This window comes from Mixophyes fleayi, chromosome 5 (genome assembly GCF_038048845.1).
Source record: "Mixophyes fleayi isolate aMixFle1 chromosome 5, aMixFle1.hap1, whole genome shotgun sequence".
Taxonomy (NCBI): Eukaryota; Metazoa; Chordata; class Amphibia; order Anura; family Limnodynastidae; genus Mixophyes; species Mixophyes fleayi.
Window position 1 is genome coordinate 85,557,437 of NC_134406.1, and position 23,958 is coordinate 85,581,394.

The 23,958-nt window shown below is 38.4% G+C and overlaps 1 protein-coding gene and 1 long non-coding RNA gene across 3 annotated transcripts in view; one reads left to right on the forward strand and one right to left on the reverse strand.

Annotated features, from left to right (window-relative positions):
* The window catches only part of CNTNAP2 (contactin associated protein 2), a 1,405,747-nt gene that overhangs the window by 660,205 nt on the left and 721,584 nt on the right, over nt 1–23,958 (reverse strand). The gene's annotated exons all lie outside the window — the stretch shown is intronic.
* On the forward strand, nt 596–3,440 carry LOC142158507 (uncharacterized). Its single transcript, XR_012692788.1, has 3 exons — nt 596–702; nt 1,890–2,874; nt 3,214–3,440. It is a non-coding gene; the product is annotated as an uncharacterized LOC142158507 (long non-coding RNA).

Sequence of the window (23,958 nt, forward strand, 5' to 3'; positions counted from 1 at the left end):
GGAATCGGTTCTATAGAACCGGTGCGAACCGACTGAATCCCACCACTGACTTTGCAGTTATATAAGATGACAGCTCTCTCTATATGTCCTGTCTATCAGCTGAGTATGGTGTTTTTTAGTGTAGTGAGACTTTGGGCAGCAGCAGCAGGACTGGTGCAATATATATTTTGTCTTCCTAATAGAAGTAGCCATGACTTACAGACCACAGCACATAAGGTCTTTGGACCAGTGCATGAAATATACTGGCACACAATGCAGTCCTTCGCTTCAGGTACCTCTGGCTCTGGAGTAGCTAGCACCCTTATGCAACAGTGCTTGTCTTCGGCAGCGAGGAGGTGCATTTGTGTGCATGCGCACATATACCGTGCTGACCAATGGCAGACAGGGACACTATATCTCCGGCTTCAGTAACTGGCAGCATCCTAAATGAATACTGCTACTGCAAACTTGCAACTTCTGTTTTTTTAAAAAAAACAACTGCACAATGGATCCAGAGCCCGCCTCCAGAAGGCTGAAGGACACCCCTAGGCAAGCCCCTGGTTAGGAATATTTTTTCGACATTGACATTTTACTTTACTTTGTTAGTATATTTTTATTCTGTTTACACAGAACTCATATCGACCTGTGCAAGGGAAGAAAAACTGCAAGATCCATAAACGTGTGTGAAGCACATGATAAACGTGTGTGAAGCATATGATAAAGGTGTGTGAAGCATATGATAAACATGTGTGGGAAGCATATAATAAACATGTGTGTGAAGCATATGATAAACGTGTGTGAAGCATATGATAAATGTGTGTGAAGCATATGATAAATGTGTGTGTCAAGCATATGATAAACGTGTGTGAAGCATATGATAAAGGTGTGTGAAGCATATGATAAACGTGTGTGAAGCATATGATAAACATGTGTGTGAAGCATATAATAAACATGTGTGTGAAGCATATGATAAATGTGTGTGAAGCATATGATAAATGTGTGTGAAGCATATGATAAACATGTGTGTGAAGCATATGATAAACGTGTGTGAAGCATATGATAAACGTGTGTGAAGCATATGATAAATGTGTGTCTGACAGGGGCGGATCTAGACTTTATGTTTGGGGGGGGGGGATTTTGCATAATCACGCCCCTCCTTTGCTCTGATTGGCTGGCCTGCGTTAACCCCGCCTTCCACCCGCGATTGGCCCCGCCCCTTCCCTTTGTGGTCGCCGGCTGGGACCACTCTGATTGGCTGGCCCACCTTTAGCCCCGCCCCGCTCGTGCTTAGCCCCGTCCCTCCCGTTTTAATCGGCGGCTGGGACCTAGTTTTTTGCTGCTAGGGGGGCGAATGCCCCGATCGCCCCCCCCCTGGATCCGCCACTGGTGTGTGAAGCATATGATAAACGTGTGTGAAGCATATGATAAACGTGTGTGAAGCATATGAAAAACGTGTGTGTGAAGCATATAATAGACGTGTGTGAAGCATATGATAAATATGTGTGTGAAGCATATGATAAACAGGCGTGTGAAGTATATGATAAATTTGCTGAGCATATGTGTGAAGCATATGATAAATGTGCGTGAAGCATGTGATAAACGTGCTTCAAGCATATGATAAACATGTGTGTGAAGCATATGATAGTTCCTTATTAAATGACTATATAGAGGTTTTCTGTAAAAAATGTGCTTGTAAGAAAGGGAATGTTTCTAAACCAACTGAAAAAATGTAAACAGTAAATTTCCAGGATGAGTAAATCATTGCAGATTGTTTAACCTGGATGTGGTTAATTTAACCCTTAAAACAAGTATATATATGTATATATATATATATATATATATATATATATATATATATATATATATATATATATATATATATATATATTAACCATATGTATTTCTTTTAGGATGAAGATATCTCTAAATGGCGCCTAGTGTCCACAACTGATTTGGCTATAGAAAGTCTCTCAACAAGAACCATTATTCCATTTAAAGACAGAGGTCCCCAAAACGATCCTGTGGGTAGGAAAATGGAAAGTTCTTTTAAAAAAATACATATTTCTTCAGGCATTGCACTTAAATCTAGAATAGCCCTCGTATGAAATCAGCAGTAGTGACATGGAGGGCTCTTTGGCTGCACCTGTGGGCTGCGGATCTGTACTCAAAAAATCAACTGGCCATGCTTCCACTTAACTTAACTTTCCTTTATGGTCAAAAAATCATCAAAGAGCAAAGTGTTTTTATTCTACCTCTAGATAAAAATTCAAGGCAGCTTGTACTTACAGGTGCTGGAAACAGTGTTCTAGGTGATTTCACAGCTCTTCTCCTTTTGAAAGCTTTAGAGCTAAATAAGGGAGGCCAGGTTAGCAAACAACACAATGACTCTCTTTGAACCCAAGCTCTGTTTATTCCTATGGGGGCAGATTTGCAAACTTTGCAGAGGTCTGGAAACTTAGCACTCAGAATCAGCAAAGACTATAACATAAAATATTATCAAGTGCCCCAATTGAACAATTTCACAGAAATAACACAGAAAGGCTGATACTCAGGAAAAGGCTAGGAACCAGAAAGCAGGGCAACTAGGTATAAAAGTGAGAGAAGGTGCTGAAGAGAAGTATCTGCAGGACCCACAGCAAGAGGTGGATCCAGGAACACTATGCAGTGTAATATGTTCACATAGATATACGCTTTGGTACCCTAGTGGTGCACTGAGCAGTTTAAATAGAGTGCCAATCACCACTGGGGGCCAGGAGGAGGTCGTAACATCATGTGACTGCATTTTTAAAAATAACAAGATAGAGCATGCACGACTAAGATGGCGCATGGGCGCAGTTGCCATAGCGAAGTAGGAGACCTTGTGAACAAAAGAAAGCATAGTGCGCCAGACTTCGGGTAAGTCCAGCGTGTGTAAATCCTAGATTGATGCGAGTTATGAAATTGGGTTATCACATTGAAGTCCACAGATGTGATGACTCAAATCTGTGTCATGTAACTGTGTGTCCCTTGATGTATTTAATCTAGTTAACCCCACCCCAACTCTTCAGGGCGTACTGGCCATATTCCTAAAACATTTAATTGGAGGAGAAATAGTTTATCGACAGTCATATCTCTATTTTATTTTTTTAATTAAGCCTTCACCTGCTAGGATACACGTAGACTCAAATGGTGAAGGGATTCAGCTAGCCCTTGTTTAGCTATGAAATTCCTAATTCACCCAATTTCTTCTTTCAGAAGATGCAAACTTTTGCCAGGATAATCCATACTCTTCCCACAAAATAGGCACGTGTTGTAACAAACTGAGGATAGGTAATTTTGCAGCATTGTAAATGAGCTTTTCTTTATCATATAGCAATGGAACAATTAAGGGCACTTGTTACATTCCTTTGAATGTTCTTTCTTTTAGGCAAAATAAGCTTACAAACAAAGTATTCTTTTCTTTTCTTCAATTAATACATGTAATAGACATTCTTACCTTCCTAATAAAATACATGTTATATTCCAGAAGTTAAGTTTTTGCATACTAAGGAAGAGACTGAATTGGCTGCGATGTGCGGCCGGACATCACCGTGATGTCTGGCTGCGCACATTGCCTGTCATTATGGTAAGGAATCTCTGCTCAGGTTTCCTCACACACCCTATAGATGATGACAAATGAGTGGAGATTTCAGCCTCAACATGGACTCTGTGGAATGTTCCAGAGACCCATCTCGCTGAATTGAATCATAGTACAATACACCAACTTTACTATTACTGATCATAGGGGTGAAATCATGTAACCATACAGATAGCAATCAACCAAAAAAATGATTGCTTCCTCATTACCTTTTCTAAATGCTCATAACCTTCAATGGTCCTGAATATGGCAGAACAGTCTTAATTCTAGGTGCCAAAAAGGAGCAGGATTTATGGATTTGGGAAGGTGTGGTATCAGCAAAATATGGCCATATTGGTGGACTGGCCACATTTTACCTGATTGTCTTATTTGCAATATTGAGAGGTAGAAATGATTGTGATTCAAAAATATTAAATACAAATATTTATTACAATAATATTACAGGACCTTCATCATCATGTAGACCTAACTGACTATAGCAACTTGAATTGTACAAAAAGGGTCATATGCTATTCATTAATAAAAAATAATGAAAGACACACATTATAACAAGATCGCATATGTTACCCCAAATCTATACTCATTTCATATAATGCAAAAAGATCTGACCAGAATTTCATCCTTACTCGTGCAGGATAACTTTACTCACAGGGCTGTTTAACCTTCAGTAGTTGGTGGAGATTTATTGCTAAGTGCCCTCCAGGTGCCAACCATGTCACAAATCACTTTTAGATTTTAGTGCACTGCACAATACATGTTTTACAGCCATCTGAGAATTTATAAATGTCATAGAACAGAATGCTGGACAAAAAAAAAACATGTTAACTTGCACACTACTGGTGCTAATTAGTTCTGCTAAGAACATATATATCTAGATATTCGTATTAAGCAATAGTTTACAATTGTCCCTTACATAAAATATTGCAAGCACTACAAGTCTTATAGCAATAAGAATAATGCTTTATAATGCACAAGTGATGGTAATATACATTTGGGGGGATTTAATTAGCCATCAGGTGCCCCCTGAGTTTTTTCTCAAATCTCCGATTATTTTCTCTGTGTCACATAGAGATGCGAAAAGAAAATGATCTGAGATTCTGTACCGTATTGGCCAGCAGTGTGCTCAGCCAGACATCTATGCAAAGTTCGGCTGTAACTCACAACTATTTGAATGTCCCCCATAAACTCCTGTAAATAATATCAACAGTGATCTCTGATGTCATTGTTTATAATCATTGAGTGCTGATGTCATCACTTCAGTGCTCATTGGGAATTTGTGTATTCTAAGAAATAATGCACCATAAATGATTACAGACATTTGAAGTCAATTTTCCCTATAGTTTCATGCAGTTATAAGGTCACAGAATTACATTGTTTCTTCTAATATTCAAAAGGAACATTAGGGTTATAATGCACAAGTGACATGACTATATATGAATGTTCTAGAAACATTTATCCTTATATTTGGCGAATATTGATGTCACATTCTGACAAGGGTTACTTATAAAACATAAATCAGTGAAGGTAAAAGCACTTTGAGATATGAGGAGCACCTCACACAAGCAACTTATTTTATTCCAGACTGAAACTAGTATACAGTGTATTATAATAAATAAATACATCACTGCCTGTAAAATAAAAAGAGAACTTGGAGACCCATATCCTGTAGAACATCACTTGGCTTACTTCCTAGTGTATTTCTTTGGCTATGGAACTCTTTGTTATTTATAATATACAATAGGGGGTACAGTTTTTCTCTTATTTTTAAACAATAGAAACTTTCTCAGAAACCATCATGCTAAAAACACATTTTCTAATTAAATTTATTATTAAGTAGATGTAGTATCCGGTATTGCCTGGGTTTAAATCTTCAAGTTATTAAGTTATTAATGAGTTGGATGTAACTGTGAACCTTTTCAAAATAATTAGCAGCTTAGCAGCTTTTCCAGCACACCTATTAGGTGGCTGCCCAGTGTCGTTTTTGTTTCTATATTAAATATATTCCTAATCCATCTGGTGGAAGGCCCAGAACAGGCTTCCCGGGTCAAAGTTCTGCCCAGCGCACAACAATGGGAGGTCCGACTGGGACCTCAACCCTCTTGTATATCTTCTGGGATCAAATGTTACCAGTCTGGGAAGTTTTCGTCCAAATCTATCCAGTGGAAGGCCCAGAACAGGCTCCCTGAATCAAATATCTGCCCAGCGTACACCAACGGGAAGTCCGACCAGGACCTCAACCCCCTTAAAACTTGGCCTGGATCCAACTGGACCACCTCGCATTGGTTTCATCCCAATTGGTGAAGGGGTGTCCTAATGCAGGCTCAGAAAAGGCTCCCTGGGTCAAAGTTAAATATTTTTGTTTTGTCACTTCGTCGCTATGTGGTCTAATAGGTTACTTTTTTTATACTAAATAACTATGTAAGATTTGACAGCTTTACCTTGAGAAATGTGGAAGATATTTGCCAACAAAACAAGAAACAAACAAACTTCTTAACTTTAATTAACTAATATCTGTAATCTCTTACTCTCCACTGGTTGATTCCCATCATTATAAAAGCATGTGGTTATTAATCATGTTATGAAAAAAGCTTGTTCTGACCCACTCTCTGAGATTACCATGCCTCCTTACCTCACGCAATCTATTGTAGCCTCTTCACTCAGGCTTTTGTTCCCAACACCCCACAGAGACTTCATTGACTAACGTGGTCACTTATCTGATCGCTGCAAAATCTAAAAGCCACTACTCACATCTAATTAACTTGGACCTCTCTGTGATTTTATTTGTTGACTGCATTTCTCATACAAGTGCTTCATTCCGTGGGCCTTAAGAACACTGTATTATCTTGGTTCACATCCTACATCAGTTTTCCTTTCTCTGGATCCACCTCCTCTACATTTCCTCTTTCACTTGGAGTACTGCAAAGCTCAGACACTCTGCTTTTTATCTATATCTATATCATTTCCTGTCTAGGTGACCTACAAATTCTTTTTAACCCTAAAAGCCTTAAAATCTAATTTGAATACAGCAGCTAAACTTTTTTTCCTCTTAAAATGTTCTTCTACTGCTGCTCCACTCTGCCAGTTCCTACTTCAGCTGCCTATATTTTATAAAGCCCATTCTAAAATACCTCTACTAATAAAGCCAATAACAAAACTGCATCAACATACATCTTTCCACTTGTCTAAAAATATCTCTCAACTTGACCCATCTGTTCTGCCCAAGATTATATATATATATATATATATATATATATATATATATATATATATATATATATATATATATGTATATATATATATATATATATATATATATATATATATATATTATTATTATTATTATTATTATTATTATTATTATCATTTATTTGTTAGGTGCCACAAGGTATCCGCAGCGCCGCACACAGTACTAACAGTAGACTATATAGGGTGAAACCATACAGAACAATGAACAAAAAGTACCAATACTTCAGAAACTCTGGCTAGTCATATGCAATAAAGAAGGAGCGGAAGAACAGGTATGGAGACAGGAGGGGAGGGGGCCCTGCTCCTATGAGCTTACATCCTAAGGGAGGGTAAACAGACCAGGCACAAGACGAGCCAGTTGAGGCAAGAGAAGAGAAGGGAGGACAAGCAAAGGGAGGAGATGGGGGTTAAGTAGATGGTTGTTAGGCTTTGAGGAAGAGGTGAGTTTTGAGTGCACGTTTGAAGGAGCACAGAGTAGGAGAGAGATGGATGGAATGAGGGAGGTCATTCCAGAGAAGGGGGGCTGCACGGGAAAAGTCTTGGATTCTGGAGTGGGAAGAGGTGATAAAGGTGGAGGAGAGGCAGCGGTCGTTGGCCGAGCGCAGGGAGCGGGCAGGAGTGTGAATGGAGAGGAGGTTAGAGATATAAGGGGCAGTAGAGTTGGAGAGAGCCTTGTAAATGGTGGTGAGGAGTTTGAAAAGGATTCTGTAGGGGAAGGGGAGTCAGTGTAAGGCAAGGCAGAGAGGGAAGGCAGAGGAGGAGCGGCATGAGAGGAAGATGAGTCTTGCGGCCGCATTGAGTATAGAGCGGATGGGGGAGAGACGGGAGTGAGGGAGGCCAGTGAGGAGGAGGTTACAATAATCAAGGCGGGAGATGATTAGATGCGTGGATGATAGTTTTGGTGGCATCCTGAGAGAGAAAAGGACAGTTGCGGGTGATGTTGCGTAGTTGGAAGCGACAGGCTTGGAATGAATGTGGGGGGCAAAAGAGAGAGAGGAGTCGAGGGTGACACCCAGGCAGCGAAGTTGGGTGACAGAGGAGATGGTGGTGTTGTTGACGACAATAGAGAGGTCATCGTGGGATGGGAGTCTGGGCAGAGGAAAGACAATGAGTTCAGTTTTAGAGATATTGATTTTGAGAAAGCGCCTTTCCAGGTAGGCACGGCAACTTGTAAGAGTCAGATAATCCATAGAAAAAGGTTTAGACCCAGTATGATTGGCTTTTATTGGCGTCAAAACAAAGTTCACACAGCTTTCTGCTCTGGTGCGGTCAAACAATAACAGTAAATAAACCCTGATCGTCTGAGCTCCAACTAACAGAAAACAAATCTTAACTATCCAGTGTATTCTACCCTACCAACACCGGTCACAAACAGAATCTCAGGTCAGTTTCACAAGTCTTCTCCCAAAAAGTTCTACAGCCCCCAGGGGATCCTTAACATAATTAATCCCTTCTTATAACACAGATACCAATGTCCTGGGATAAAAAATACAAATATAATTATTGACACTTTCCACCACAAAAACTGAAAATACAATCTTTTTTATTGTGACGATTCGGATATCTTTGAGAACTTTCTCAAAGACAAGTTAAAAAAAAAAAGACTTTATTACATTGTTATGTTAGATAGTGCAAATATTCAAATGCTGCTGTTCCCATTGTGAGGAACGTATTGAGCACCCCAAACATACAAAAGTTGAAGTGGGCGGGTACAGCTCAAAGTAATATGCATGAGTAAGAATGTCTCCCTCAGTAGTGGTAATAATGCATGCAAGAAGAGTGGCTAGGCTTCACCATTATCATTATTACTATATGAGCAGGTTCAGATGTGAAAGCTACTATCTTAGGTAGACACTTCCATCATGTCACACGTGGATGCCTATGACTTTTTGTAAAATATGCTTTATTCCTCTTTACCCAAAGGCCATGGACTTCACATCACTTTATATAATGGAAAGCATACCCAATTAACTCTCAATTAATAACAAATCTTTGTTTTTATTACACCACTAGTTTCCTATCCTGCAGAACAAAAGCAAGCAATTTAAATGTGCTGTGATTCCAGGCAGGCTATGACTTAAGACAAATGTTTTAATAAGGCAAAAACAAGCAATGATTAGTTATAAGGAGAATTCTTGGTTTTCTCCGGGAAAATAACAAGTATTGCCTCTTTCTGCTGTTCTAATGGATTAGGTTTTCAAATCTTGCTTATTACATTCTGCACTTCTGATAAAGCCACAGCACTGCACAATGCTTTTCAATTTATTAAGGGACATTTATTACAAAGGATAAGGATTGTTCTAAAGGCCCAAATCAGCGGCAAGTTGCTTCTATTACATAAATTGAAAGATGATGCTTCTCTGTTTGACTACAGGGCATTAATAGCCAGGTTCAAAATTGCATTTCCTATACCAGGTGATGCTCGCCAATAAGAGATTGTTTTTCATGTGCTTCATGAATTGTACATTTATATTAGTTGGGAAGAGTGTCTAAACAAGCAAAATATTTTCCTGTCGCCAATGCGTTTTGTGTAAATATCTCATGTACATTGATTGATCTTAAGCATTATCTCAATGATTCTACCCCTCTGCATCATTCATGAGCATCTGCATTACATTTATGTAATTATAATTCCCACACTGCCATGTTTCTTATCTAGATACATTTACTATTATTACATATATGTTGTGCTCTTTTTATTTTTCCCACTGGCAAGACAAAATGAATGATATCAACACTTTAAAAGTAGGTAATTTGGAACTGCTGCCACCTGCCAGCAGTCCGTGTCAGTGTCAGTGCTATCAGAGGCAGTAAACACATATTTGCTCATTGATGTTGAGTGGTGATCCAGAGCCCCTTTAAAGTGCACTCTACGGACAGTGGAGTGAAGCCATTGTGTGGGCAGACCCAGTATTCATGGTACTCATGGGAATGTAGGCTTTACTGCACAGAGCAGGGATGATTTTTTTCTGACTGAACAGTAGACAGCTAAATAGTAAAAAAACCAAAAACAATAAAAGGTACAGTACATGATATAGCAATCAATGTGACAACCAATCAGCATTGATGGTCTAGTATATTAAAAAAAATGTTAAAATAATACAAATGTCTACATGTGTGTAGTCCAAGATTTAATTGAAGAAAAAAAAAAAACTATCTGCAGGCTGAAATTAATTCAAATGACGTTGTAGAAAAAATTCCCAGGGAAGATACAAACCACAAATAAGCCATAGAGACTGGTACACAATCTACAACAACCTGTTGCCCAGTTTTATCTACTAGTGGAAAAATCTATTCTGGAACTCAAGACAAACATGATGAAATATGCCTCCCTGTCTCCAGTTAACGACTGCAGAGAAGAGAAGACAAAATGGGGTTTAGCATGGGAGAGGAGGGACAGACAGTCCCAAGAGTACACACAAAGTTCCTTTTTCCAAAATCAACCATGTAAAACAATATTACTCTACAGGAATTAAAACTGGAGTTATAAACTAAAGGTCAAATGTATCATGTTGCGTTAGAAAATATATATGTACAGATCTAATATATTTAATGTAATCAACTTGTTTGAAAGTTTATATATACTTTTTTATATACAGTATAAGTGACATTCGTTAGAATATTTTGTGCAAACTGAACCCAACTTAATAGCAAATTCACATGTTTTGTAAATGATTCAGGTAACAGACAAACATGCTGAGACCTGTGGTTCAGTTTCACTACTATTGCTTAATAAAACACCTAATAGTGCTGTTTGGTGCACTCTCTTTAAAAATTCCCATAGATAAGTTAAAATACTTGATGGCATATGATTGTGTGACAGTATTGTTGTTCCATCTTTTACCTGACAGAACAGTTTAATATTACTTTAGCAGAAGTTGACTCATAGTAAAGACATTGAACTTCAAAAATAGCCATGCAACAACACATAAGTGATTCTCTATATCTAGGTACAGAAACATCTTTCAAAGTCTGTATTATGGCTTCCAATGATAAATACAGAATTCTTACTTTCTTCATGAATGATCCTATTTTCCTTAAATATAGCCATTACTAACCACTTCTGTATAAGATAAAATCATACAAGAATGTTTTTTTAACAGAAAATATTTAAAGGCTATGTCAACTCTATATAAAGATAGTGAACCCTACTATAGTAGAATTATATATATCATCATTTTCCCAACTCTATTTAAAGACTAGAAAGTACACTAAATGCAAATTTACAAACACCGTGTGGAATCACAAAGCAAAGGGAAACTCAATGATTGTATCACGGAACATTGTACCTCTGCAAAGCAAGATTTATTTGTGTCAAAATTTGATTCGCTGAAAATTTCAAAGCAATTTCCCTCTATTCCTATCCCATGTCTGATGGTTTACTGGATACACTATCATCATCATCATCATCATCATCATCATCATCATCACCACTATGTATTTATATAGCGCCACTGATTCCGCAGAGAACTCATTCACATCGGTCCCTGCCCCATTGGAGCTTACAGTCTAAATTCCCTAACATACACACACACAGACAGACAGACTAGGGTAAATTTTTGATAGCAGCCAATTAACCTACTAGTATGTTTTTGGAGTGTGGGAGGAAACCGGAGCACCCAGGGGAAACCCTACGCAAAAACGGGGAGAACATACAAACTCCACACAGATAAGGCCATGGTTGGGAATTGAACTCATGACCCCAGCACTGTGAGGCAGAAGTGCTAACTACTTAGCCACTGTGCTGCCCACAATCCACAATACACTATCTAATACTGTGTATCTAGCACTTATATTTACCACAGCTTCTCCATCTTTGGAGGGCAGGGTAGTGGTTGAAGTGGAGGTGTGTACGGTGGTATGATATACCACCACTTCTCCTGCTGCCTTCATTATAAAACCAACAAATTCGAAAAACGTGATCCACTCTGAGAAGCAGCCTACATTTACACATCAAACGTTGACTCCTTGTGGAATACCTTGCTTCTCCCTTTAAGAATTGAATAGCATTTTGTGGGTGACCATTCACTATCTGGAAATAAATACTCTCTCTCTGTCTCTCTCTCAGAAGACAACAGGACCTTTTCATAAGCCATTCTGTGTTGTGGTAATATTTGATCATGAGGGGATATATAATTATTAAATAAGTTTAATATGTTCAGTGTTTAATGGTATGGTGTTTTAAATGTTCAGTGTTTAGTGGTAAAGTGTTTTTAGTAATAGGAGTTGAAGATTTCAATGAGAAATAGTAACTGATAAATTATATTATAAAAGACTGCAAAAGTATAAGGTGTTATTGTCTAGAACTGTTATAGCAATACTAGATTTTGTGTCCAAATATTTTGGGTGCAAATGCTAAGTGAGAAACAAATTCTAAAAACTCAGCACCAGGTTTACAATCTTTTATTTAATTTTTAATAGAAGCCATTTTAAATAAAGAAGTATAGCCTTTAGTACAGGCAGGATTGATGCAGATAAAATAGGACTGAGCACAGAAACGAGGAGAGGAATATACAGCCTGCCAGGGAGGGATGTGGAAGAGCTGCCTCTTCTCCTCTAGGCGGGCCTGAAAATGAAGCATTCTCAGATGCTGTTAACTTTACAAGAAATAAAATGGGCAAAAGACTTTTCCACGTTTTTGTAAATTGACACTTTTTGCCTTCTTCACAGAGCTCTATGGAGACAATGAAAATTTTCAACAACTGGGTTAATGCTGGAGAAATTTGTAATTTCTGTGATGTTGATATTCTGATAAATTCAGAAAAGTGTTCACAGAGCCTTTCTCCTATCAAAAACAGGTTATCATTAGGTAGGCAAGATAATGCTTTTGTAAATGCAGAATTGTACTCTAGCTCAGAGAACAGCTTAGAGCAGCTCCTGTTCCGCCACATAATCAGTTGAAACACAAAGGGGCGAATTTAATTGACCGTTCCTATGGTAATAGTGCACACTATTACTGTTAGTACGGTAATTTCAACACACTTTTTTGCTCGCGGCCCACAGAGCTGCGAGCAAAAATGTGCATTAAAATTACCGTACTAAAGATAATAGTGCGCAGGTTGCATTGTTCCATAGGGAGAGATTCAATTCCCTGTGTTGTTCTTTAGAACAACGCTGGGTGTGCATCATTACTGTTAGTATGGCGATTTTAACATGAATCTATGTTCGCGGCTCAGGGAACTGCGAGCAAAAATCAACGTTGAAATTGCCGTACTAAAGGTAATAATACGTATCAATTGCCATATTAACAGTAATAATGCGCACCACGCGTTGTTCTAAAGAGCAACTTGGGGAATTGAATATCTCCCATAGACTCTGGAGAACCCCGACCACCACCGTTGTAAGCCAAGACATAGTGTTCCACTTTCCTGGCCAGTACTGAGTGTTTATACATAAAGGGGGAAGATACATTAGTGAATTTAATCATTTACTACTGCATCTGTTTCCTGCTACCTTCCTCGGATAGAGTCACCGCGGAATTAGGGGTGTGCGCCGGCCACTTTTCGTGTTTTCGGTTTTGGGTTTTGGGTTCTGATTAGCTTGAGGTTTTGGGTTCTGATTGGTTTTGCCAAAACACCCCACTAAAGGTTTTGGTTCTGGTTTTGGGTTTTGGGTTCTGATTTTTTTTTAAAAAAGCATAAAAAGTGCAAAAATCCATATTTATTTATTTTTTCACTCCTACACTATTATTAACCTCAATAACATTCATTTCCACTAATTTCCAGTCTATTCTGAACACCTCACACCTCACAATATTGTTTTTAGTCCAAAAGGTTGCACTGAGGTAGCTGGATGTCTAAGCTAAGCGACACAAGTGGGCGGCACAAACTCATGGCCCATCTAGGAGTGGCACTGCAGTGGCAGACAGGATGGCAGTTTGCAAGAGTTTGCTAGAGGTGCAAGATGGAATTGTCCTTGGGCCCTCCCACACACCCTGATGTTGTTGAAATAGGACATTCGCACTTTAACAAACCAATCAGGAACAGTGAACGTAGTTTAATCTCTGGTACTAATATTTCTGGACTGCAGGAACAGTGAACGTAGTTTAATCTCTGGTACTAATATTTCTAGACTGCGGGAACAGTGAACGTAGTTTAATCTCTGGTACTAATATTTCTGGACTGCGGGAACAGTGAACATAGTTTAATCTCTGCTACTAATATTTCTGGACTTCAGGAACAGTGAACATAGTTTAATCTCTGGTACTAATATTTCTGGACTGCAGGAACAGTGAACGTAGTTAAATATTGCAGTAATAATATTTCTGGACTGCAGGAACAGTGAACGTAGTTTAATATTGCAGTACTAATATTTCTGGACTGCAGGAACAGTGAACGTATTTATATATTGCAGTACTAATATTTCTGGACTGCAGGAACAGTGAACGTAGTTAAATATTGCAGTACTAATATTTCTGGACTGCAGGAACAGTGAACGTATTTATATATTGCAGTACTAATATTTCTGGACTGCAGGAACAGTGAACGTATTTATATATTGCAGTACTAATATTTCTGGACTGCAGGAACAGTGAACGTATTTATATATTGCAGTACTAATATTTCTGGACTGCAGGAACAGTGAACGTATTTATATATTGCAGTAGAAATTTTTTTAGACATTTTTTATAATTTTTTTATATATTTTTTTTAATTATTTTTGTATAATTTTTGTATAATTTATTTTGTATAATTTTTTTATATTTTTTTTATTTTTTTATAATTTTTTTATAATTTTAAAATAACAATGGACTTAGCAGAACAGAGCACAGGACACAGCACCACTGGCCTCGCTTTCACTGATTCTTTCCGCCGGAAATACCCGAACAGTGCTCGGATCGCCGTCGGATCCGCACTGTTCGGGTGGGCTCGGATTGCAATAATCCGAGCCCGCTCATCTCTACGCGGATTTGGTTATATTTAAAGACATGGGGCCTGATTCATTAAGGATCTTAACTTGAGAAACTTCTTATTTCAGTCTCCTGGATAAAACCATGTTACAATGCAAGGGTTGCAAATTAGATTTTGTTTTGCACATAAGTTAAATGCTGACTGTTTTTTTATGTAGCACACAAATATCAACTTTAATTCTCAGTGTACAAATAAGCTATGAAGTATTTGTGTGCTACATGAAAAAACAGTCAGTATTTAACTTATGTGCAAAACAATATCTAATTTTCACCCCTGCATTGTAACATGGTTTTGTCCAGGAGACTGAAATAAGAAGTTTCTCAAGTTAAGATCCTTAATGAATCAGGCCCATGATGAGGGAATGATGAACCTGGCTCTGTATGTAAAAATAAAACTAACTATGATAACTTCTGCCTAATTATTAACTGCATATTCAGATATTACTTAGGTGTAAATGAACATCTTCGGCATGTACTTTGTTGCCACTACCTAAACACTACAGTACAGTGGTAAATGTCTTTATGGTACTTTATGTGTAATGTATAAGTGACTTAGCTCAAGTTATTATCTTTCATTGTACACTAGCACAAACATACGTTTAATATACTGTACTGTGTGCAAAGTAGTGAGAGCACAAACATTTTGGCAACAAATAAGCATAAATAAAGTATTGTAGTACAATTGTCGATATGATATTGGTGAATGGATGTTTCTTAAAATCATGCTTTTAAAAAATATCAAAATGTTGAAATTAGGCCTATACAAATTAATATTTTGCTTTATGACTGTAAGATCTCATAGCAATATATAATTTCACTTGGTAATTTCACTCAGAAGTACTTAATTTTAGCTAATTTTGCTTAAAATCTGTTTATTATTATTAACTAGAAACCAAACTGGTGTATTCATTGTTTGATTTTCACTCTCCACCTTAGGTATCATCTTTAGCAGCTTTGATTGAATTATTTATTGCTTCCCCTATTTACTTTTGCCTTTTGATGACTGCCCATAGTTCTGGAAGATTTCCATTTTTTCCAGCACATAGCCAGCTCATGTCCTCCTTCATCTGACCAGAACAATCTGCTCATGATTTGTCAGACTTGTGTATCCTTCTTGATATGCCTCCATGTTTTTGGCCTTTTCATTGTAGAATGCAGAAGTAAAAATAGCAATTATCACAACCTAGGGCTTAGCCTTCCTCTGGGCATATTAGAACCACCCTACCCACTCCCAGTAATCTGCCATCTTCCCTAATGGACCTTGCTACCACCGCCAACTCTCCTCCCCTCTCCGCTAACCCAGGTGTGACAAGGCTGTTTCAAGGGGACTACTGCCTGCAAATAAGTGGTAGATTTGCTGTGTTTTCTTGGCTTTTTTTCTGGACTCATGATCTGTTTTGTGGGCAGCACGGTGGCTAAGTGCTTAGCACTTCTGCCTTACAGCACTGGGGTCATGAGTTCAATTCCCGAACATGGCCTTATCTGTGAGGAGTTTGTATGTTCTCCCCGTGTTTGTGTGGGTTTCCTCCGGGTGCTCCGGTTTCCTCCCACACTACAAAAACATATTGGTAGGTTAATTGGATGCTAACAAAAAAATTGACCCCAGTCTGTGTGTCTCTGTCTGTGTGTCTCTGTCCGTCCGTCTCTGTCTATCCAACCAACCGTGTCTCTGTCTGTCCATCTCTGTCTGTATGTGTCTGTCTGTATGTTAGGGAATTTAGATTGTAAGCCCCAATGGGTCAGGGACTGATGTGAGTGAGTTCTCTGTACAGCGCTGAGGAATTAGTGGCACTATATAAATAAATGGTAATAATAATAATAATCTAATAAATCACACTACCCCTGATTGTTTTGTCTGTCATTTTGAACAATGCCACAAATAACACATTGTAAAATTATACGTGTCTCAATTGATCAACATCCTGAATTACATATAACCTGTACACATACATTTTGTCTAATATCGAAACACTTATTGTCATTCCTCAAAACATGGGATAAATAGCTGGTAGGCTATGTGTATATTTAAACTTTAAAAACAGCACAGAATAATTATGTGAGACTCCTGTCAACTGTGAAACCTTGCTGTCAAACATGTTTTTTTTAACAGTCACTGTAACACAACTTAACTTCATACTGTAACTGTTAATTTTTTAAAAATCTTTATGAGGTTTTTTTTAGTAGCATTTGACTGATGTATTCAAACTAAATCTTGTTCATCTGTTGTTACCCTGTTCATTAGTCAATCAGATAATTGGAATTTTGACAGCACCTAGAAATGGATTGACTTATCATGTGTGAGGCAGTCACCTATCAACTCATGTGGTTATGTAAGTGAGAGCAGGGCAGCATGTGACAAGGGCAATTTTACATTAGGAGGGGCAGTTAAATAGTGCTCAATACCACAGAGTAGCGATGTGAATCTCCTACTAAATTGATGCTGGAAGATAGTGATGTCAAAATCTATATTTATATGTCTGACTTTAGCAGTTACAATTAAGCAGATGACAGACTTCAAGTGGACCTGTCAGAAGAAATGCATTTAAAAAATAAATAAATTTAAATTGATATAAACATTAAAACATTTTCTTGCCCTGTGTTTTCCCACTAAAGAGCATAGTAAAATGTCCATTGGTTAAATAGAAATCTTATGCCCTAGCCACATAAAGCACCCTCCTCTATGACAGCTGTTGTAGTGGATGCAACTGGCCACCAGTGCAAGCACAAAGGTGCTAACAGTAAGGCTCATTTACTAATGTTCCATTAAGGTGCAAAATATGCACTTGGTTGCCAGATATAAAGTAATTGCTAACTGTTTGCCGTGGCTCAGTACATATTTAGAACATATATGTAATGTTAACAAATGAACCCTATAGCAAGTAAGAAGCACTGGAGAGAGCATAGAGAGGAAGACCAGTAAGTAAAGACCATTGGGAGTGCTGATGTAGAGAAGGGTGTGGCAGTGAGAGCATAGAGAGGAAAAGACCAGTAAGTAAAGACCATTGGGAGTGCTGATGTAGAGGAAGGTGTGGCAGTGAGATTAGACAGAGGAAGAGACCAGTAAGTAAATATCACTGAGAGTGCTGATGTAGACGAAGGTGTGGCAGTGAGATTAGACAAAGGAAGAGACCAGTAAGTAAAGACCACTGAGAGTGCTGATGTAGAGGAAGGTGTGGCAGTGAGATTAGACAGAGGAAGAGACCAGCAAGTAAAGACCACTGAGAGTGCTGATGTAGACGAAGGTGTGGCAGTGAGATTAGACAAAGGAAGAGACCAGTAAGTAAAGACCACTGAGAGTGCTGATGTAGAGGAAGGTGTGAAAGTGAGAGCAGAGAGAGGAAGACCAGTAAGTAAAGACCATTGGGAGTGCTGATGTACATGAAGGTGTGGCAGTGAGAGCATAGAGAGGAAGACCAGTAAGTAAAGACCATTGGGAGTGCTGATGTACATGAAGGTGTGGCAGTGAGAGCAGAGAGAGGAAGACCAGTAAGTAAAGACCTTTGGGAGTGCTGATGTAGAGGAAAGTGTGGCAGTGAGAGCAGAGAGAGGAAAAGTCCAGTAAGTAAAGACCACTAAGAGTGCTGATGTAGAGGAAGGTGTGGCAGTGAGATTAGACAGAGGAAGAGAACAGTAAGTAAAGACCACTGAGAGTGCTGATGTAGACGAAGGTGTGGCAGTGAGATTAGACAGAGCAAGAGACCAGTAAGTAAAGACCATTGTGAGAGCTGATGTACATGAAGGTGTGGCAGTGAGAGCATAGAGAGGAAGACCAGTAAGTAAAGACCTTTGGGAGTGCTGATGTAGAGGAAGGTGTGGCAGTGAGAGCATAGAGAGGAAAAGACCAGTAAGTAAAAACCATTGGGAGTGCTGATGTAGAGGAAGGTGTGGCAGTGAGATTAGACAGAGGAAGAGACCAGTAAGTAAATATCACTGAGAGTGCTGATGTAGACGAAGGTGTGGCAGTGAGATTAGACAAAGGAAGAGACCAGTAAGTAAAGACCACTGAGAGTGCTGATGTAGAGGAAGGTGTGAAAGTGAGAGCAGAGAGAGGAAGACCAGTAAGTAAAGACCATTGGGAGTGCTGATGTACATGAAGGTGTGGCAGTGAGAGCATAGAGAGGAAGACCAGTAAGTAAAGACCTTTGGGAGTGCTGATGTAGAGGAAAGTGTGGCAGTGAGAGCAGAGAGAGGAAAAGTCCAGTAAGTAAAGACCACTAAGAGTGCTGATGTAGAGGAAGGTGTGGCAGTGAGATTAGACAGAGGAAGAGAACAGTAAGTAAAGACCACTGAGAGTGCTGATGTAGACGAAGGTGTGGCAGTGAGATTAGACAGAGCAAGAGACCAGTAAGTAAAGACCATTGTGAGAGCTGATGTACATGAAGGTGTGGCAGTGAGAGCATAGAGAGGAAGACCAGTAAGTAAAGACCTTTGGGAGTGCTGATGTAGAGAAGGGTGTGGCAGTGAGAGCAGAGAGAGGAAAAGTCCAGTAAGTAAAGACCACTGAGAGTGCTGATGTAGAGGAAGGTGTGGCAGTGAGATTAGACAGAGGAAGAGAACAGTAAGTAAAGACCACTGAGAGTGCTGATGTAGACGAAGGTGTGGCAGGGAGATTAGACAGAGGAAGAGAACAGTAAGTAAAGACCACTGAGAGTGCTGATGTAGAGGAAAGTGTGGCAGTGAGAGCAGAGAGAGGAAAAGTCCAGTAAGTAAAGACCACTGAGAGTGCTGATGTAGAGGAAGGTGTGGCAGTGAGATTAGACAGAGGAAGAGAACAGTAAGTAAAGACCACTGAGAGTGCTGATGTAGACGAAGGTGTGCCAGTGAGATTAGACAGAGGAAGAGAACAGTAAGTAAAGACCACTGAGAGTGCTGGTGTAGATGAAGGTGTGGCAGGAGAGAGCATAAAGAGGAAGACCAATAAGTAATGACCACTGGGAGTGCTAATGTAGAGGAGGATATGGCAGTGTAGACAACATGACATTGCCAAGCTCAAATGATATGACCTGAATCCAGTAATTTACATAAAAGGGTTGCTCATTGTGAGGCGATCTTGGGGAATGGTGGGGGTGTATCAAAATAGCAAATGATGCACAAAAAAAAATATGCACGTAAAGCTGCAAACAGAGGACATATAACACATGTGAACAGAAAAGACGTGGACATTTCTGGAAGGGAAATAGGTAGAAATGAGTGAAATTGTGGTAACATTTTCCACAAATCGAGTACTGTGGAGCATTTGTAAATTAGCATTTTTCTGAATGAATAAAACTGAGACAATTGTGCTCATTTCATTCTGCTGTGTGGTGTTATTCGGGTCAAACAATGAACATGAAATGTGGAAAATTTCATGACCAAATGCGGGCGCAATAAGTATTTTGCAAAAAACTATGATGTTTACCTTAAAAGACAGATAAATGTTTCTCTAAATATACAGTACACTAGTATTGAATACTTATAGCTTTTAAAAATACTTTTTCGGTAAGTATTTGATACTATAAAAAAACAATGAAGAACTCATTTTTAAGCTTTACTTGTGCTCAATTTATTTTCTGAGTTTGTTGTATGCAAATGTACATTATAAATCTCTGCATGTTACAGGAAACATATTGTAAGCTGAAATGAAACAGTGAGACTTTGTTTAGAGCCCGACGTTCTAAAATAATTCAGTTGTTTAGCTATTTCCATCATAATAAAGAAAACTCTTAAGTTTTATGGAACCCTTAGAGTCATTGCAGCATTTGGCATGCAGAGGTCCGCAATTAAAAATGTCAAAACCTGTGCTTTTTTGATGCATTTTGGAATACAACATTTGTGAAAACTGCATTTCCAAATGTAAAACTGAAACTTATGCCACAATAAAAAATATATAATTTTACCTATAAAAATGTAGAGAATAATGGCTAGAAAATACTTCTGCCAAAATTCTAAACCACTCACTTTGTTAATCCTTCCTGTAGCCGTGAATGACTTGTTCTTCTATGTACACTTTGCAGATCCCAGACACAGACAAGAGTAAGCATTGATTTACTTCATGTTTAGCATTTCCCATAACAAATAATCAACTGTGCTCCCCTTTTCCCATTTTTCTTTCTTCAAAAATATTAATAAGCAAAGAGAACCAACCAGCCAAACAAAAATCAAATCAGCATAAACAAATAGATGTGAGCTTAGCTACTGGTCACAATGAGTTACAACACAACAGAGTTATGCACAATATATCACAGATGTGTTGCATAATATATAACATTATATCATTGTGTATTAGGCTACAAAATCCCATATTAAATCCTGTACTACACTAACATCCTTCTATAAAAATCTTCAGAACCAAGGCAGATATATAGCTGTCTACAGCAAAATACAGCCCAACATGCACAGCATTTTAACTGCAAAAGACAGACCTTGGCTGCATACTAAATAACAGGCACATGCATTGGATAATGCTAAAAATATGGATTACAGTGCCACACTATGCTGTATGTATGTGAATTCTATGTCCTTTGTGTATGTATGCTTGTATGTATGTATGTATGTATGTATGTATGTTTGTATGTATGTATGTATGTATGTATTTATGTATGTGTCTGTGTGTATGTATGTATGTATGTATGTATGTATGTATGTATGCAGAGGTAAAGCAATGAACCATGGAGCCCGAAGCAATGGAAGAAGAATACCTGGGAAGTGGTGTAGCTAGTATGTGCAGACTAAATAAAAGTAAACTAAAAGAAAATGTGCTGTATTTTTCATCACTACCAAGAAATACTTTGTGATTCTGCATTTGACATCAATCCACTGCTCCAAAATGCAAAAATCAGGATTCTACACATCATAATGCATTTTTTTTTTATAATTTGCAATGTTCTTAAAGGAAATGTATAAAATGTGATGGAATAGGAATAATTTGGGTAGCCCAGTTTTTACAATAGACAACTTCTGCATCAAATGAAGGTCACCTTGTGTTTATTGAAATCAGAATGGGGGAGATCTGGCCATTAACCCCTTCCCCCCATCTCTGGACTTAATGCTTTCTGTAGTGTAGGGTGATGTTGTCTGGTGATTACAATAACTACTTCGATGGCACATTATTTGAATGCTTGGACTAGCTGGGTCACACTGATAGTAAAGGAGCTATTTATTACACATAGATCAGTGATGTGAATGCACTTTTTGTTTACTAGTGACTGAAATTCTCCCTTGAAGCAGTGGCTGGAGAGATCATTTAACTGGAATTTAGCAACTGAAATGTCCGAGGATGCAGACAGAATTTTCTGTATTTTCATACATACAGAGCAACTTACAGGCACCATTTTTAAAAAAACAAAAACAACTTACCTATTAGTTTTATAGAATAGATATGTGTTTTTTTTTTTATTATTGTTTCATTGTATAGATCCATCATATTACGCAGCACTGTACAGATAATATTTATCATTCAAATCTCCTTTGGAGCTAATAGTCTAAATACTCTGCCAGTGTGCTGAGCAGCACTGCTTAGCTCACAATTAGCGGTTGGATCTATTTCTTTGAGGAGCTCCCTGGGAGGGAGGCTTCCCACTGCCTCTGGTTCCCAGAGTACCTGCTCTAAACCTGCTCTGGTGCCCAGAGTACCTGCTATGCCCCTGCATGTAAGTATGTGCATATCACTTTCCCCCTTTCCCCGGTTTCTGTCCATTTCTCTATCTGCTTTGTGTTTGTTTCTCTCTGTATTGTGTGCGTGACTGTCTCTACACTCAAAACACTCCCTCCTGAAGGCAGCAACTGTGCAAATGAAAATATTTAAGGAAATTACAAAGAATAAAGCACCTTTTTATGATATAATTCTTTTACCATCATTCTGTGATGGCAGCAACAGGCAAGATATTGCGTCAGTATCGTCACGATTTGGAAACCCCTCTAGAAATCCTGTGTTTGCCCCTGTGATCGATATAATGCATTTAGTGTATTTACAGGTTGACATGTTTTCAATCAGTTAATGGGCCATGAATACAAAGAAGCAATTATGTTTATTGTGACTGTTCAAGATAAAGTGAGCACAGCTAAATTTGAATGTATGTTGGGTGCATAGCAAATGCCCATTTCTATAAGCCTAAGCAGAATACAAATAATATGCCTAATATAAATGAGGTGTTTCAGTTTCTTATGGTGAGAATTAACGTTAGCCCCACTAGTGGGTAAAATTGTTTGTTTTTTTTGAGGGGGGGTTCAGAAAAGTTTTTAGTATGCCTCTGCATTAATAACATTAAAGTTGAAAAAAAACCTAATAATAAGTATGCACCCACTTAAGTTACCACTATTCTAGGGTTCCTCAGGTTGTATGCATGTTTATTTTGAAGCTTTGGTCAGAATAGGCAGTTTATGGTCCAATCTACAAACTTGTGTCGGGGGAGAGATTTTCATTTGTTTTTTTTTTACCATAATATGTATAGATCAGTTTGCGCAAAGATCTTATAATGGCACTAATGTGGGAACAGAGAGGAGTGATAAATTTGGCTGGCATACCTGAGAAATTATGTACCAGTCTGAGACTTATAGCATAGATCATGAAGGATAATCCCAATAAGTGCCATTTAACATACTTTGCAGCAGAATTGACTTTAAATGTAATCATAGACCATTTAGATAAAGTTGAAAATTGCCTACTTTCAGTCTCAATGGCCACTAAACTAAACTAAGTATAAGTACGTCCTACAACATGTTTAAACAAGACAAACCTGAAAAGTAACTTTATTCCCCTATAATATAGCATACCTCCCAACTGTCATGTCATACCATCAGTCGGCAACTTTGTCCCAACTACCGTGAAGTTGGGAGGTATGTACTGGTCACCAGGTAGTTTTAGGGAAGGAAAGGAGGATTGGGGGTGGCTTACTGCTTTGGAAGACATGCCCCCAACATGCCCCCTCCAATGTAGCATGACAGTGCCCATTTTGCAAGCGCACTCCCAGTCAAGCTCTGTATGCTTTTGGCAAATTTATAGCACATGTTAAAGAAAAAAGGTGGGGAGACCTTGGCAATGGGGCCATTCTAATTGAGGAGAAAATAAACATCCAGGACAAGTAAAATGGGCAAATATGAAAAACATATACATAAAACATTTTAGATTTGTTGAGATGTGAATACTCATTTCAATAACAAAGAAATCAAGAGCAAATGCAGAAAATGCATAATGTGGCCCAAACACCCCTTTATAACTGTACATGTGTGA